Source organism: Eurypyga helias, unplaced genomic scaffold, assembly GCF_000690775.1.
Source record: "Eurypyga helias isolate BGI_N326 unplaced genomic scaffold, ASM69077v1 scaffold5410, whole genome shotgun sequence".
Classification (NCBI taxonomy): Eukaryota; Metazoa; Chordata; class Aves; order Eurypygiformes; family Eurypygidae; genus Eurypyga; species Eurypyga helias.
The window spans coordinates 199,928-217,477 of NW_010226172.1; positions in this window are offsets into that span (position 1 = coordinate 199,928).

Consider the following 17,550-nt stretch of genomic DNA (forward strand, 5'->3'; position numbering starts at 1 on the left):
ATTCTGGGAATTTACCAGATTTTCATTTCTGAAAAAAGGCAATTATAAAACCTCGTAAAGAACTTAAATACATCCTTTTTTCTGAAGCTTCTTAACCAGAGAATTCATGTAAAGTATTTCATGGGGTATGGCATAAAATTTGATTTTATAACTTCTTTTATTTGTTTGTATAGATGAAACCAGTTTCAACGGGGATGCTGCAAGAAAATAATTGTCTTGTTTGCCATTGTTGCTTTTTTAATCAATCAAACAAAATCTCATCAATTATTTCTCTAAACTGGAAAAATATAGAGGTGTTTTTACTTTTATCACACAGTTAAGTCTTTCAGTTTTGCGTCTCCTATGCTTACTAGCTGAAATGATGAGAACAAACTGATTTTAATAATTTTGTCTGATCCCATTATCCACATCCTATGGCTTAAGGGACTGGATGGAATCCTAATACAGTCTGAAGCCTTGACAGTAAAAATAGGCTGGTGAAATATAGCCCGTCAATTGCACATAACCCTGCACATTTTGCTGACTTCCTCTCCTAATTCTGAGCACTGCACGAGGTCGTATTTCCACAGAGGATATTTCCCTCTCACCCACTTCTCACCACCCAACCCTTCTGCAAACCTTCCAAGATGACCAGCAGATCTGCCACGTTGCCTTTTTCTTAATCGATTTTTGCAGCTCGTGAACAGTATTAACACAAGAAGGCTGAAAGTCTGTGTATTTCTTTCATAATGTGCATTAATTCATTCAGCAGAATTTTTTTTTTTAATTTTTATTTTACACAGATATCCCTCACATTTTCTTATGGAGAGAAAACAAAATTTTCAGCTCTGTGTGTGTGACATTGTCATTTCTGTTAGTCACAAAATGGCGGCCTGAAAATATCTCTAAAATGTCGTGATTGTCTTTAGGCCTAATGATTTCTGTTCCTGTACAGTTTTTTTAAGAATTTCTGCCCAAGGTTTTCTAACTTGGTCTGTTCAGTGGTGGGAATCAAAGAATCATCAGTAGAAACAGAAAGCTGAAACTGGGAGCACAGTTTAACTACCACCGCGATAGGGACAGAACCCAGCAAAGGTATTTACTTCTTGTGGCAAAGGGTTCTGTAGAAATGAAAGACTAATTCAGCATGATACTTTAAGCATGTGCTCAATTTGGGCATGGAAGTGGTTCTCTAGTTTGCCTTCAAGCAAACTTTAGAAGTAAGAATACTCTCAGCACCATTACAAGATCAGACCCTTGGTGCACAAATACTGGAGGTAATAAATGTCTAGGGCTCAGGCTTGGTACTACCAGTCACACAGTACAGCATTTTAGCCTGAAGTTAGTCTGCAACAATGGGAGAGTCTGTGAAATAAGCCATTACTGTACAGGACTCAGTTTTTTAGAATTAGGCCCTGCATTACAGCACTTTATGTTGCATATAGAGCACCATTGCAGAGGGAGTAGTGGCTTCCATAGATCCTATAAGATATATCCTATATTCTGATGTTTGTTGCATGTTAGCAAAAAATAAAAAGTGACTGTTTAGTCCATTCAAGAAAACAAAACAAGAAAATTAAGCTAGAACCTTACTTTTTTCTCAAGAGGTTTTGTAAACCTCTTGAGAAACAGGCTGTGTATTTTGTGGAGTTACAGAAATACCACACCAAAAATGACCTGATTTAATAACAACAAGATTATTGTTCTGTCTGGAATTTTATATTCTTCTTACGCATCTGAGGTGTCTCCAGTACCCTTTGCTGTGTTATCTCAATGCCAACCTCTCAATAATAACCACAAATTCAAAACCTCAATTCTGCAAATATGACGTAGATGAGAAGCCAGGCGGTTGTTAATGATTTGCCCAAGGCTACAAAGCATCTTGCTGGAGAGCTGAAACCAGTCCTTTTACCAGGTCTGCCTGTTCAGTCCCAAAGTCTGTGCTTTGGTTTACGTTCTCAGGCATGTTTCTTCACGCACATGCTGTTTGGACTGCATGCTTGACATATGCCACTGCATTTTCCCCTTGATTGTTTTTCCCCTTAAAACTGAAAAGTGATTGGGGTCTTAATGAAAACCTGATTCAAGTGAAAGAAAGAATGATATTTTATTGAAACCTTTTTAATAATTATTTTTCAGAAATTTTTTTCCAGAAATGTTTGTTTGTTTGTTTTCTCATTCAAGTTTATAGTGATAATCTGAAACCATCAACCACTCAACCATAATGTTAAACTGTGAATAGTAGAGAGTAGAGGGAATTTGTGCAAAATAGTAGAGAAATAATAAACCTGTTGCCATTTTTTTCCCTCGTGAGTAAAACAAAAAAAAAACTACTAACAAGCAAACCACCAACCCCCACCACCCCCGAAACCCTAACAACCAAACTTGCTCTGTATTGCTTTCATCTGGGGAGTGTCACCCCAGCCCTTTTCTTCTAAAGGATTCACTTTACCCACTTCCCTTATCCATGGACTATGTAGACATACGGCTAGGATCTCGTGCACCTTTTGCATACTCTACTGTCTAAATCTCAATAAATATTGTTATATTACTCCACAGATGTCTCACTAAATCCAAATAAAAGAGTAAGACTGTTATGATGTCAACTGTGTGCATATTTCTGTAGAAAATATTTGTGTGATATATACAATGTTTACAATCTGTACTTTGCATATAGATCACACAGACAAAAGTGAGACCATAATCACCAACCCATAGAGTGTGGGTGGGGTATGAGTGTGTAAAATTTATGTAGGCAAAGTAATAACTATTGATGATTACAAATGTTTTAAGGGTGAGCTTTTTGGACAGTGGAAGATTATTAATTTGTGAAGTACTATATCTTTCACTTTTTCTGACTTCATTAGAAAAGGCAGAGTATTTCATGCTTTAATTCACCCCCAGGTTTTTTTGTTTGTTTATTTTTGGTTTGTTATTCGCTCTTTGCTTAAGAATTTTTATTTTCTTTTCTTAAATACTTGTCAGTGAAGTGATGCTGACTACTTGTCTGTCTGGTGTGTGATAGACAGATGTATTCCTTGTTGCATGCATTTGTAAAAGAGGAACTTGCAGAGATTTTTGCCTGAGCAGGACTAGATTTGCTGCTGTGCAAATAATATAAAATAAATATTCTTAATTATTTTAGCTCATGCTAGAAAAGATTTAGGACAAAGGGGAGATTGATGCAGTGTGCCTTACAATGGCCCTACTGATTTCTCCACTGGCCCTTCCTCTGCACATGGTCAATTAGAATTGAAAATCCTGTGCTGATTTCATTCGCTGGAATTTTTAAGCAGGTCAGGAAGAAAGATGTTATTGAAAGGAAAAGTCTCATCTAAATAAGAAAAGAACACGTGGCCATCTGGTCTAACTGTACCATGCTGAAAGTCATTTTGGCTCAGCCATAGTTTGGTCTTTGCAAGTGTTTGCCAAAATATCAAACAGAAATCTGTTTACATTAAAACACTGTGCTCTTTACCTATAAAAATGCAACGTGCAGCTTCCTGTCTGTAATGCATGAGCTCATTTGACCCTGTTACCTTATTGAGACTGCCTCTGTTTCTGGTAGGCTCTCAGGTTACTTCTGCTGTGTAAAGGTGTAAGTAGAACAACCAATCTTTTAAAAGTTTTGTAAGTAATCCTGAGCCCTTTGTTCTTATGACTAAAACTTGCACTTCTGCTTGAACTAAGAAATGCTCAAACGAGAAGATACAACAGAAGAAGCATGGGGGGGAAGAAGGGAGAAGAGAGTTCAGAAAAAGGAATTAGAACCTTAAGTTTGTGTGAGTAGGACCATGGAGTTTCCACAACCAATTGGAAGCCATAGGCTAACAGAGGAGCTGTAATAGACAACAACTTTTTAAGGAATGGATGCATAAATATGCATGAGCTTCCATGATTGCTTTGTTTCAACATCAACAATCCAAAAGTTTAAAGAGTCAGCAAAAAAACGTTCAGAATTTTCACACTTGGATAAATAAACTCTTTGCATAAAAATCTAAAGCCCATTGCTACAAATCTCAGGTGCCTACACAACAGCAGCTGGAGGATAATGCAATCTTTTAAAAAATGTTGGGCATTTGTATCTCCATATTTTAGCCAGGGCTCCTGAACACCCACCATTCACAAAAACCAAGAGACCTTACTGGGAGAAGGGGTAAGTGTTGAACTAAACATGGAGGTAAGGGTCCTGTATTCATGTGCTCAGGTTTAATGCTTAACTCTTTCATGATTAGTCATTACTTTGGAACTGAAAAACAATGTATAAATTACCAGTTGAAATATCCCTTCTAATACAAGGTAGTGTGCAAACTGCTTCTGAAGTTTAGAGGAATCAATTTACATAGGATTTCAGTCTTTATAAAATGAATAAAAATATGATTGTTAATTGTCATTAACTTAAGAAAATAAAATCCAGCACTTCAAGATGCAGCTGCAGGCGTTATTTTGAAATACGATTGTGAAACATCAGTGACAAATTATATTTTTCAAGTATAATAGGCCATGAGATGTAGGAAGGAAATTAGCACTTTATACACAAGTTTAGTAGCATTTGCGTATAGATGTAACTTACATTTACTACTTGTGTATGACCATTATGTTGAGTTAGCTTGTATATTTCATATATGAGGTATATAAAATGTTTCTTCATAAGTGTTAAGTCCCTTGTTAAAAACAGAAAGTATACAAATTTGACCACAGCTCTCCACTTATTCTCTTCATTTCTCTGAAATTTTTCTTCTACAATTTTTACCTTGCCTGTGGATATTGTTGCCACTGCATGCAATCTTTTGTTTCTATGTCTCTGCTGCTATTTGGAAAGGGTTTTTTTAAAGACTAAATTTATGGGTACCTATGCTGGGTTTCTCTTGTAATAGTGTTTATGAACAATATTAAAGAAAAAAAAGCTAAAAAATTCCTAACTTTCTATTAAGATACCTGTTAGTGTAACGAAAATATAGTTTAAGCCTTTTCAGAGAGTAAATTCAAAGCAGTGTACATGTGTGCATGTACATGTGTAAATGTCCATGTGTGTATAAGAATGTATTTTCTTTTAAGTATTTTTCACACAAAATCCATATTGAAAAGCAAAAATGAATTACCATTTGTATCATACCATAACTTGTACCAGAAGACAATGCAATTCCAAAGAACTTCTAGAACATAGGTTCACGTGGCATACATTTAAAAACCAAATAGAATAAATGCTTTGAATCTCCCTTTTCCCTGGATGGCTCTGCTGGCCCCACCCATAGCCACACCAAACCGAGAGCAACTATTTTGGGGAGAGCTGCATTCCCAAGACCAACTTGCTGGCACAATGACACTGGGCCAGTCGACGTCTCTCCAGGCTGTGGCACCAGGAAGGCCGAGGGTTGTAAGGCCAGCTAACTAAAACAGTCCCCTGCCACGCTCTCCTTCTTCAGCTTGAAGGCAACCTACGCACAAAGCGTTTCACTACTGCCTTGTTTAAAACTGCCACAGAACCATCTAGAAGATCTTGCTAACAACTCTAAACCAAATATGTTCAAGTAGTTCAGTTTTACTGCCTTTCAGATATAAGACTCTACTCAGTTATTTGCCTTTATGCAGTGTATTGTATATGTACACAAACTCTTAGTATTGAGGGCTACACAGCAGATACACAAGTGATGCGTGAACTTAACATAAAACACTCCATTGACTGTAAAGCTTAAGTAGAAACCACTGGAAAATAGGCAACGGTAGATGCCCTAGTTACAGTGTTGGAAAGCATGTGCACATATGTGCATGTTTTGTACAAAAATGCCTGTATATATTTTAAAAGTTTCTTATTTAGTATTTTTCTGTGAATCACAACGAAGTTCAAATCAATGTAAGGCAGAAAGGCTCGTGTTTGTCTTCAATCCTTCTGCAGCCCGGTTCAGACTTCTGTCTGATCTGCACACAGCAGAGTAAGAGGCTTGCCGTGCATTGCGTGCAGGCTCCTTGATTGTGGAGGGGAAAAAAAAAAAAATCTGGCTGGAATCCAGACAGGCGAGCGTAGTGCTCTGTTGATCATTATGTCTAGCCTTCAGGTGTCTCAGCTCACAGTGGGCGGTGGTTGGGGGAGGGGGAGATAACAGGAGGGCAGACAAAGAATAAAATGGTGTATTTTAAAAAAAAAAAAAGTAAATAGTTCACGTCAAATCCTTTTTTTAAAAAATGCTTCTTTTAACGTTCCTTTCCCTGCAGTGGGAGCAAGAAAACATCTGTCCAGGAAGATTTATTTAAGCCGTAATTAGTAGCGTCTGGAGTCTTTCAACAATTTCTCCTTATTCCACTTAATTTTTTTTTTTTTTTAAAGAAGTCCGCTCATCTTTCACTTAGAAAATGTTTTCACTTCATGCTTTATTAGAGATCCAGCCCAGCCAGGACCGAGTCAGATTTCTATTGTCTTTGCTTCTTCCCTTCTGATCGTAGTTTTCAGAATCTAACTTTTGGTAGGGGAGGGTGGGTGGGAAGGGGCATGCAGGCAGGGAGGGAAGAGCTTATTAAAGGTCTTATGAATATGTGGGGGGGAAAAAAGCACAAAAAAAAAAAGGCGCAAAAATAGAAATCCATGCTTCTTATTGTACAATTATCCATTTTGGTTCAATTTCTTTTCCGGAGAAGCAGAAGAACAAAAAAAACCTCTGCTTTGTCTGTTGCTTCTGTTTGTGAACTCTCATAAATCTTGCCCGGAAAACAACTTGGTTTAAGGAGATCTGGCCAGCAAAGCTCGGAGAAGCAATTTCAATGCCTCTTTCTATGGATATTTTCTTCTTTCTGCCCCCTCCACCCCGACCTTCTGACGTGAAGAGCCCCACACCCTTTCCCACTCCACCAGGAATCTTAGTGAATGCAAGCCACAATCTAGAGGTAGTTAGAGTTCCTTATCAAAAAGCTTCTCCTTGTGCTGAGTCCAGATATTACACGACTTGTCTTTTTTAAGTCCAGCCATAACCCTTTCCTAACACTCCTCCTGTTGGCTCGCCTCTCCCCCACTCCCCCCCCCTTCCATGGAAGGGGTGGGATGGGAACCTTGCTCGACTTCATTGTTCCAAATGTAAGAGCTATTTGCCCCAAAGTGTCTTTGCTGTCTTTCATAGCTAATTATAATAACTGTCAGATGTCTGGAAAGTCTGGTCTGCCCTTGCTGGCGGAGTTAAAGTTTGCCTTTATTTTTTTCCCCTTGGGGACAGATCAGGCCTGATTAGACACAGAGTACAAATAAAAGTGAACAACATACATGTATAGGGCTTTTTGTCTTTGTTTTTCTTTACAAACAAAGCAGTATTCTGGCTATGTCAGGAAGCAGTGTGGCGTGCAGCGTGCATGCAGGCACTGCCCTGGAGGATAACTCTGTTTTTATTTTTTTTTTTAATTGAAGCATGTTAGAAATATTTCTGAATCTGAATAGCACTTTAGATACTTGTTCATCTCATAAGCAAAAGTAACCAGTGATTTAGTACACGTAGCATTTTGGCATTTTTAAGAGATTTGCCTTTCTGGGTGAAAATAAAAATAAATAGACCCTCTACTCACAGTTTTGTTGTGCTGTGCAAGTCGCTGTCTCCTTCTGCAGAGACAAGGCGGGTTGGAGGATGTCAAGGGTGCAGAATCCCAGTTTAATTCAGGAGAAATATACTAATGTGCTTCCTGAAGTCGCCTGGAAGTCAGCCACTTGTGCTCAGACATCCCATTGCTGCTCTGCACGCTATACTATCTGCAGTTCTGAATTGAACTAAATACTGCCCATGTGAAAGACAGGGGAAACACAGTCATGTGGGACACACAAATCCACTCTATTGGCTCCGAAGGCACAACTTCAGCATTCTTGCATTTCCACTATTGGTTAACAGTTCAAGCTGAAAGAGTCTAGGTCCTCCTAGTGAGTCCGTTTTCTCTTTATGTGTGGAAGAATGACTGTAGGATTTTACAGTGACAGGATTAGTTAAGAAAGGGACTGAAGTCATCCCTTTGACTAAAGCTGGTGGGTGGGGATTGGAAGCTGTGCTTTTCTCAAGTCGACGTTTTTCCTTTTTCTGCCTGTGTGCTGTGTCTCAGGAAATGCTTGCAGTTAACTTGGGCAGCAGAGAGAAACTGAACTGACTCTCTTCAGGTTCCAGGATAGGAACTTGACTTTTAGAGTAACACGGTGTTACAGACAATACAATGATTTTTATGTGATAACTCTATTCTGACTGGTTAAAGTGCAGTTATTTTCTCATTTTTAATTTTTTTTTTTTTTTTTAAGCCCAGAAAGGCTTATATCAGGACCACCTAACTTGAACTTTTTCATCATATAAGACAGTCACATGAATCCAGCAGTTCCAAAGCCTTCAAGGGGCATATAGTCACATAACAGTTTTTACAGAACTATTGGATCTCTGGGGAATATTATGATGCAGCCATAATAATATTTGGAAAGAAACAAGAAAATCCCTAAAATCTAACATTGTTGATATTTGGTCATTTCGAGAATAATGAACTATAAAGATTAAATAGGAGGGAAGACGACTGACTATTCCCTATTTTGGTGTTCTGTCATTTTCCTGATTTAGTTATGCCAGCGTCAGCAGTAATTTGAAACTGTACTCAGTCATGTGAGACATGCTTCTCCAATTAATCCTTATTAAAAAGACCTTTCCCGAATCCCACATGCATGTTTTCCTAGAACCACAGAAAGTCGAGGTATGACAGATTTGTCAGGGTTTGTGTCTGTCATCCTCTCTGGGTAGGTTTATTTTCTCTTCTATGTTTCCAGGGCTTTGTCTAGTGTATCTCTAAACACCCTGCACGTGTGGCTCCAGTTGGTGGACTGTTGTACGTAGGGTCTAATTTAGCAGTTGAAGGGCTTAAATATGCTTGGAAATTTACCAGAATAATTATTCTGGAATCATAAATTAACTATATGCCTGTGGTGTACACAAGGCCAAGCACAGACAAACTGCACTGCTGACATTTGTATTATGTACAAGCTTCTGTCCAGCAGCTTATGGCCGGGTCTGGGTGTCAGGACATCTTTTTGTTTCTAGCAGTTAGGCTTGTTCAGACCACCTTAAAACAATTCTTCTTCCACTTTGGAGTTCACCCTCTTAAGCTATTTATAGACTTTTATTATCACCTCACTGACCACCCTTGTCATCACTTAGCTGAACACAATATTCCAGGTGTAGCTGCGTAAGATATGGGAATGTTCCTCTGCAGCCTGTGACCTGGTATCGCTGCAGCAAATCAATATGTGTTTGCTCAATATGTGAGCAGGAAAAATAATTTTTAAAAAAAAATGTACTCACACACCTGATAAGCCAGGTTTTAAAGAAAATGAACATACTATATGTTCTACTCTCAGTTAAGAAGGCAGCCTTGTAAGACCTTCTTTACTTGTAAGTGCTGAGAAGATACACAGCATTTATTTGTCTTTAGCAGGCTCACTTAAAAATAACATTTAGTAATACTATGTAAAAGGTGGGGTTTGGTTGTGGTGTTTGTTTTTTTAATCTCCATGAAGAAAGGTAATTGTCTGGTTTGGCTAAAATAATGCTACAGCAGTAACATCGAAACTCTCCTCCCTCCAAAAGTGTTTTCAGCTCCACTGGGCTTTCCACATCTGGACTCCAGAAGACTGAAGGGAGAGAACTGAAAACCCTGGGAGACATCTCTTTTTTTTTTCCCAGCGCTGGTGGTCTTCATAATTTTGCTTACCTTTTTGTCGTTGTTTAATTCAATTAAAGTGGGAAGAAATACTAATAAAAGAAACCTTACTCCAGAGAGCAATAAAATCTTTGGTTTTTAAAGCCCAGTACATGGTCTTTTCTAAAATACATATTTTTCATGAATGTCAGTTTCTGATTTGAAAATGCCTAACCGCTATTTAAAGAGAGGGAATAAACATCTGAGTTCACTTAGTATTGTTTAGTTCTTTCCTCAAACAAACCCTGAGTGAATTTCAGGAAAATTTAGGGAATCTGGACCAATGACTATTTACATGCACTTCTTGAGCCATAAAGACTTTGGTGACACAAGCAGATACTTTTGTGACTCACAGTATTTCAGAGAACAAATTAATACTTAGCATCACTATTGTCTGCAGAGAGAAGTAAGTACATCTTTACATGCATTCATATATTTCAATGGACATTTCATTTTCCATATCATCTCCATTGAAAAGACATCAAAATGAAGACTTAGGCTATATTGTGTTCATTCTCCTTGAATAACAAACTGCTGCTTTCTCTGTTATTGGTTACTAGAGAATTCATAACTGTAAGAGCCAAAGAATGAAAGCATCATAAAATTATCATAGTGTGGAAAATAACATCACTTTGCAAATACTGTCATTGCAATGATGCTTAAGACATGAGACAAGATGTTGCTGTACAAACTGGACTGTCAGACTGCAGACCATACCATGACTGCTGTGTGGTCCTCTGTGACTCTGTCCATTGATAGAATGGACTTACAGTCCCAGTTTGGGGCCTTTTTAACCTGATCCTAGCAAAGATGGGTAAAGATATTTAACTCCTGCCTGATAGAGTTCCTGTTCCTAAGAATTTTCACTGTGCCTGGCCAGGAAGACTATGAAAAGCAAAGAGAAGACTGAAGTAAGTCAGAAATGATAGTCACTAAAATAACTCTCTTTCATTCTTTGGAATTATTATAGAGCATATACCGTGAGGAGAAAAAAGTATGATGTCCTTGATCCTCTCATTTGGGGTGCATTCCCAAACAACTTTACCGCTAGTGATTTTTTAATTGTGTAAATCTAAGCTCGGTGACTCTTTGGGGGGAGAAGATTTGCTCCTTGGCTTCTTTTTAGCAGTATGGGCTACATTTAGGCAAAAATCAAAAAGTCACATGAATTTCTTTCAGAAATACTTAGAATAAAAACACTTATGCAGTTTGCATGTGGACGTGTTGTATTATAGAAATGGATACTTCTGAAAATATTTCCTTTTGTTAGAAAATCAAATGCAGTTTTGTTGCGTATATGACGTAGATTTTGTGTCGCCCAGAACTTTTAAAGCTTTCCATTTTATTTCAAAATAATTGAAATCTTCTGTACAGACTATGTATTTTCTTGCAACTTTGCCAGAAAATTCGTGCTGTTCTATACACCTTTGCTTTTTATAATTCAGCAGTAGGTGGTATCTGCTAAAGTTTAAATTTTATATTAGTCACTGCTAGTAAAATCCCTCAATGATGGTAATGCATAAGAAGAGACGAAATCAGTCAAAAAACCCAGGAGATAATGGAGAAGCTGGAAAAAGGCAGAGAAGAAGCAAAGTCATTGAAAATCTTTGAGGGCAGGCAAGTGGACAGAGCACCCAAAAGCTATTTCACAGAAAGGAATTACTGGAGCCTGGAAATATGCACAACATTTGCAGTGTCTGCATATATTCTAGAAATAGTTTTATACCCTAGTTAAAAGGACCCTTAAGCTAACACTAGGAGTTTTTCAAATGCATCTGATACAGGAGAGCTGTGAAGGAAGGTTTGTTCTCATCTCCTGTACCAGGAGGGGTGAAACTTGTTGAAATGTTGTCTGAGCAAGGCATCTGTGCTGTACATGAACCAGCTACCCAGGCTGCGGTATCTACCATTTTACATAAAGAAAAATCACCAACAAAGCTGTTAATATTGTAACTGATTTTGTGGGGCTTTTCTGGGGTTATGTTTTGGTTTGTGTTGTTGATTTGTTGGTTGGTTGGGTTTTTTTTCTTTTTTCCCCAACCAGTATTTTCTCTTTCCGCTGTGTCCTCTAGCTATTTATGTAGATAAAGTGGATAAAACCACATGAGATATTGGGAAGATTTTCAGCAGGCAGAAGGGATGCTGGTGTTCCTTTACCACTGAAAGTCAGAACTTATTCCTGTTTTCTCTGTAGGCCTTTATGTTTAGGGTTAAGTTTTGGTGGATAGCTTAGATAATTCGCCTGCAATTTAACCACTACAAAAATAGTCTCAGATTCAGTAAATTCTTGATCTCTATGTACTGAAATTCATAGTACTCTAAGGTATTAGTTGTTTCATATTTATAAAAATTATTTTGGTTACAGTACTGTTGGTGAGGAATTCAGATAACAGCATCTCATACAGATGAACTGATAATATTAGGAAAAAAAATAGGACTTTGAGCTAATCAATTCTAAAATTTTTACAAGTTTTATACAAGTGAAAATTAAAACAATCTGTCAAGAACCATATTTGTAAGAGGCAATTTCTAGATAAAAGAGAACATTATGTAAATGGTGGGTTGGTAGCTGTATATTGTTCAGATGAAATTGAAAGATGCCAATATTTTAAAGCTTGGCTATATTTAGAGTGCCATAGAATCATGATGTCCAGAAAGATCTGATCAACAAAGCTAGAACCAATCCTGCTTTTAAGCTCATATACCTGAATTTTAAAATATATAAAATCCCTTGTAACAATTAAGGAACTATTTAAATGAAAGATACTTGAACAATTTTTATATCACATCTACATATTCTGTAAAGTCTGGTGATTTCTTTTAAGTGATGTTTGTTTTTACCTGGGTGAAGTAAATTTTTCTTGAATCCTTTAATTTCCATCCCTTTTCTTATATCACTTGTTCCCATAACTCCTTTCAGTATAAACAAATTATTTTCCCTAAAAACACAGGCCTGAAACTCAACTGGTCCAATTTTCACTAAAAAAAATGAAGGGCTTCGAAAGGGCAGTCTGACTGGGTGGCCATAACAGGTTTTTTCCCCTCAGACTTCTCTTACGTAAAAAAGCTTACGTAGCTTTTTCTGGTTTCAGGTAAGTTCCTTCATCCCCAATTAACACATCTAATGTATAAACACATATATATTATATAAATTATATATCAAACTGCCATTTTCTTATAGAAGTTTGTAACTAGTATTTTATATTCTAATATTCTTCTGCTGTAAGACATTCTCTTGATTTCAAAATTTGGAACATATCAATATTTGTGCAATCCAGTATTTAGCAGTTCACGTTTCAAATGTAGAAGTCCTTTGATGTAAAAGTCCTATGTGGTGTAATTTTGAAATTTTTATTGAATATAGCATTCCCTGGGATAAATCATGTCTTCACAGAGAAATAGATGAACATTTAAGTATTTCACAATGCATGTGACAGAATTAAATAGAGTATAGCTTCCATTGTCCCATCACTACAGCAGTGTCTGCAACAGAATTGCTTTATTATTGACTAGATTAAAACATCACAAGGAAACGAGTCATTAGGTGTTGCAACATACTTTTCAATAAAAACATATTAAATTAAAATATATTACCACTTTTCTCCAAGTAATGTATTGTTTGGGGACCATTTTAATATATCGTGGAGGTGATCTTTTTCAATAATTTTGATTCATTATTCTTGTCTGATATCTCAGTCTCTCAGGGATTAAGAAAGTAGGTAGTTTGGCCCATTTCTGCTTAAAATTTGTGTGGTCCTAAACCAGAATGGTTTCAGAAGGGGTTTTTTTTGTTTGTTTAAACCATCTGCCCTCCACATTTTACTCCTTAATGAAACATTTTATTTAGTTCTTAAGGGAAGTTAATACTGCATAAAAGCAATACTAATACCATAGTTTGCCTTGCAAGAAGCCAGCCCTGTTACTTTAAGGATCTGCATTTTTCCTCTGGTAGCTTATGAAAATTTAAATTAAAAGGATTTAATAATTTAAGCAGCATAGTTTAGTGTCTGACTGTTGAAGAACCAGAGGAGTTTGAAATTGCTAGCAAAACACTAGACATTTTGGAGAATATAGTTCAATACTGCCTTCAGGCACTGATCCTTGCTAGGTGCAAGCAGGGTAGAGATACTTACAGAAATAGATTATTATATGGTTGAACAGAACTGCTACTCTAGTAATGAAATTTTATCTTTAATTATATATTATATATGGATTAATGAATTTTTTATACACTGAAGACTAAAGAATTCCTTTACGAAGAGGATTTTGGTCTTGGTTAAAGAAGGTTTGGCAGAGGGGACAAGAACCGTGAAGGAGGGGGAAGTCAGTCAATAAAAACTGCACTTATTCAAACAATTGCAGTCACCAAAGTATGTTCACGTATTTGCCTGATCCTTGAAGGGGAATAAAAACTTACCCTGAAAGTTCTCCTACTTTAAATATTCTCTATCATGTTTTCTTCTTTTTTTTCTAATAGAGCCATCTATCTAAATGTCTTATTACTGCATCCTTCACTCTGTTTCTTTTGTTCATTCCCAGCATTTAATTATGGTCTTCATTGGTGGCATATCACAATCCAACCTGGAGGTTTCTTGTTTGAGGGACCTTGACTGATATCCTAACCTTAGTGAAATGACGGAGGAGAATGGGTTTCAGTGTCATAAGTGGCACCAGGATTTCACCCCTGCCTTTACTGAGGACACCTGTGGACAAAGGGAACATGTAAGAATTAAGTGCTTGAGTATTAAGCCAATTATCTCTTTTAATTAGGATATGTACAGAGACCTCTTAAACTGAAGAAAGGGTGAAATCTGCTGAATAAATTATTCACAGTAAATAGTCCACCCAGCTCTAGTTCTGACAGAAATAAAGCTGCAGTGGCATCAAAGTGTCAGCTCTTGCAGGGTGTTGCTCTGACACAGATGTCAAATGACAAATCGACATGAGGTGAGCAGATGAGTCTTATTCCCTGCCTTGCTCAGCTGGAGAGATTGCTAAGGGTGGTCAAATAGGCTACAACGATGCTCTTAGAGCATCCTTTAGCTGTAAAAGATAAATAAAACTGGCCAGGAGGTAACTTCTGATATTCCTTAAATCTGCTTTGCAGATATTTCAAAGGATAGACTATAAATAGCTTGTGAGATTTTTACCAAGCATGGAGGGAGGGAAATCAGTAAGACCTCGTGGCCACCTCCTCTAAGACTGAGAAGAGACCTGAGAATTTAAAACAGTGTTTCTACTGGTGAAATGTGTGGTGATAAAGGGAGTTTAGTTGTAGTTCACCTTGTCAGAACTGAATTTACCACTGTATTCTTTGCTGATCTTTAGGTGAAGTATCTTTGAGACTAGGTAACAGTGATGGAAATTGCTCAACATCTCGTGAATAAATAGTGACTCAAACACTGTTCTGGGGACAATGTCCTGACTATTCACACTTCTGCAAAATGCCATGAAAATCATAGTTTTCTTTGAGCTTATGTTACCCTCTGCAATTCCTGTACCACCTGCTTAGTAACTATCTTAGCCCATTTTCCATAAAATTGAGTGCTTAATCAGGGAAAACCAAAACCTTTGGACAAAAGGCTATTTAAATGCTTCCTCGGGACAGGCATGTAGGAAAGGGCTTCATTCATAATATTCATCGTTCATGTAGAACTATTTAGGCGTATGCTGTGAAAACAGTCCTGCCTACGTGCAGAACCTGATGCGGCAGCTGGGTGACATGGAGTCAGGCAGCAGTAGCTCCAGCTCCGTAACCACAGAGAGGAAATCAGAAAATTCATACTGGATGCCTCTGTAGCCATCAAGCTGTCATTCATGCATTTTAAATGGAATAACACTGATAAAGATTATATCAGACAAAATTAGCCTTTACAGCACCAGATTTTACTTTTTTTTTTTATGGGTAATAAAACAGACATAAAAAATAGATTCTTTCACTTGTTTCTTAAAAATAATAAAAAAAAAAATAACCAAGTACTTTTCCTTCTTTTTGTCCCTACTTCTGTGAGACGGCACTACCTTTTCAGTCTTTGTCCTGAATGTAAGTTTTCAAGCCTTAATTTAAAATCAGTGTAATTTGTATCAGATTTTCAGCATCCTTTTAACGTTTTTTTAGATACTTGGTGCAATGAAGATGAAATGTGGTTTACAGTACCTTGGCATAGTGAAAATCCTTATTTTGTGGCAATGTATTTTCACAGAGTAAAGATAATTAATGTGTATGATATCTTGGTTAAATTTCTGTAGTTTTTTAATTCCAGTATGCTAAAATTTCTATAAACGAGTATCTTTCACAAAAGTAGAATTATACTGAAGATGACTTTTATCATACTGTTAAAAACTGTACATCATAGACAAACAATTCATGTAGAAATATGTGCTTGTTCCTTTGAGAGAGGTGAATAGATAAACTGTCCAAGGTACAGGGAAATAGAGCATGGATAATGTGGGTTTGAGATATTCTGTTGCTTAAGTGATGCATTAAATCAATATTCTGCAAAGCTTTTTCTTGTTAAGTTATTTACTTGGCTGCTGTCACAATCCACCATTTAGGTCATCATGTTTTTAATGTTTTTTTTTTTTTGGTGGCCTAATTTAACTTTATCTAAATACTTAAATTCCTCAAGTAGTGAAACTTCTTTAAATTCTGAAATTATAGCACTGTTTTAATGCTAATATTTAGACTGAAATTCTGTACTTGGTTAATAGGCTAAGGAAAGAATTGACTTTCAAGTGAATTACTCATTTATCTGCATGAAAAATCTATTACTACAAATAAACAGCAAAATGAATAAAAAATATTCAATAACATAATAATTTAATAAGAGGGGGAAATTCTTTAATAAAATTCTGGAAAGAGAATACTGAAAAGAAAGACAAATGTTCTTCACCAATTTGCATTTTAACATATATCTGCATAAGTGGGATCTCAGAAGTTGCTTCTCAACAGTCAAAATAGCCATTCAACAATAATTATGTAGATAGTACCGTGTTGTAACAGGAGCTGCAGGTGTGCACTCAGTAACAATGGAAGGGTACCTCAAGGAATCCTTCATCCTCCCATTGTTCAAATGGCTGAGTACGAGCGGCAGAACTTCAGCACCCTGGAGGTATTTCATTTGTCAAAAAAATAGGTATATCCTGGCTCATGAATCACCTCTGTTGTGGGAATATTTTACTGAGTTTCAGGTAACAAAACCATTTAAAACTAAGCAATTCATACAACTTTTTTTTTTTTCCCCCCTTTAATCGAGATTCAAAAGGGGAAGATCACTCACTCCTGTTTTTAAACTGTCTTAATGGTCTATCATCTATGCAGTGCTGTCTGTGAGATACCGTTTACATAACATGTAATTAGTCACAGTGTCTACACAGGAGTGTGCCTAAGTCTGCACTTCAGCTTTAGATGTTTTGGGGGTTTTTTGAATAATTCTTGAAAGAATTATCATTAAGAGTGACAGTCACAGGGCTGTGATTTTTCTTTTTTATCTTGTTTTTTTCTTTTTTTTTTTCTATTCAGTTTCTTTTAATTTTAAACTAGACTAAGAAATAGTGTTCCCAAAGAGAATTTCCTCATCCATGTTAGGGTATTTTAGAAATATAGGTGTTAAAATTGTGATGAAAACAGTCAAGTAAATGCAGGGGATTTGGGTGAAGGAAACTGCAAAAATTAGGATTAATTATTTAAAAAAGCAGAATTTAAATGGGTCATGAGGAAAAAAAAATTGCAAAGTACTGAAGCTTGTAGAGGAGAGAGATTGGGAATGCTTGTCTTCTTTGTTTCTCTCACAAGGGATGAGAGGTCTTCAACGTAATTTGAAGATAGAAAATTCAAATTGTTTTGTTAGGAACAAATAAATTTTTCACACAATG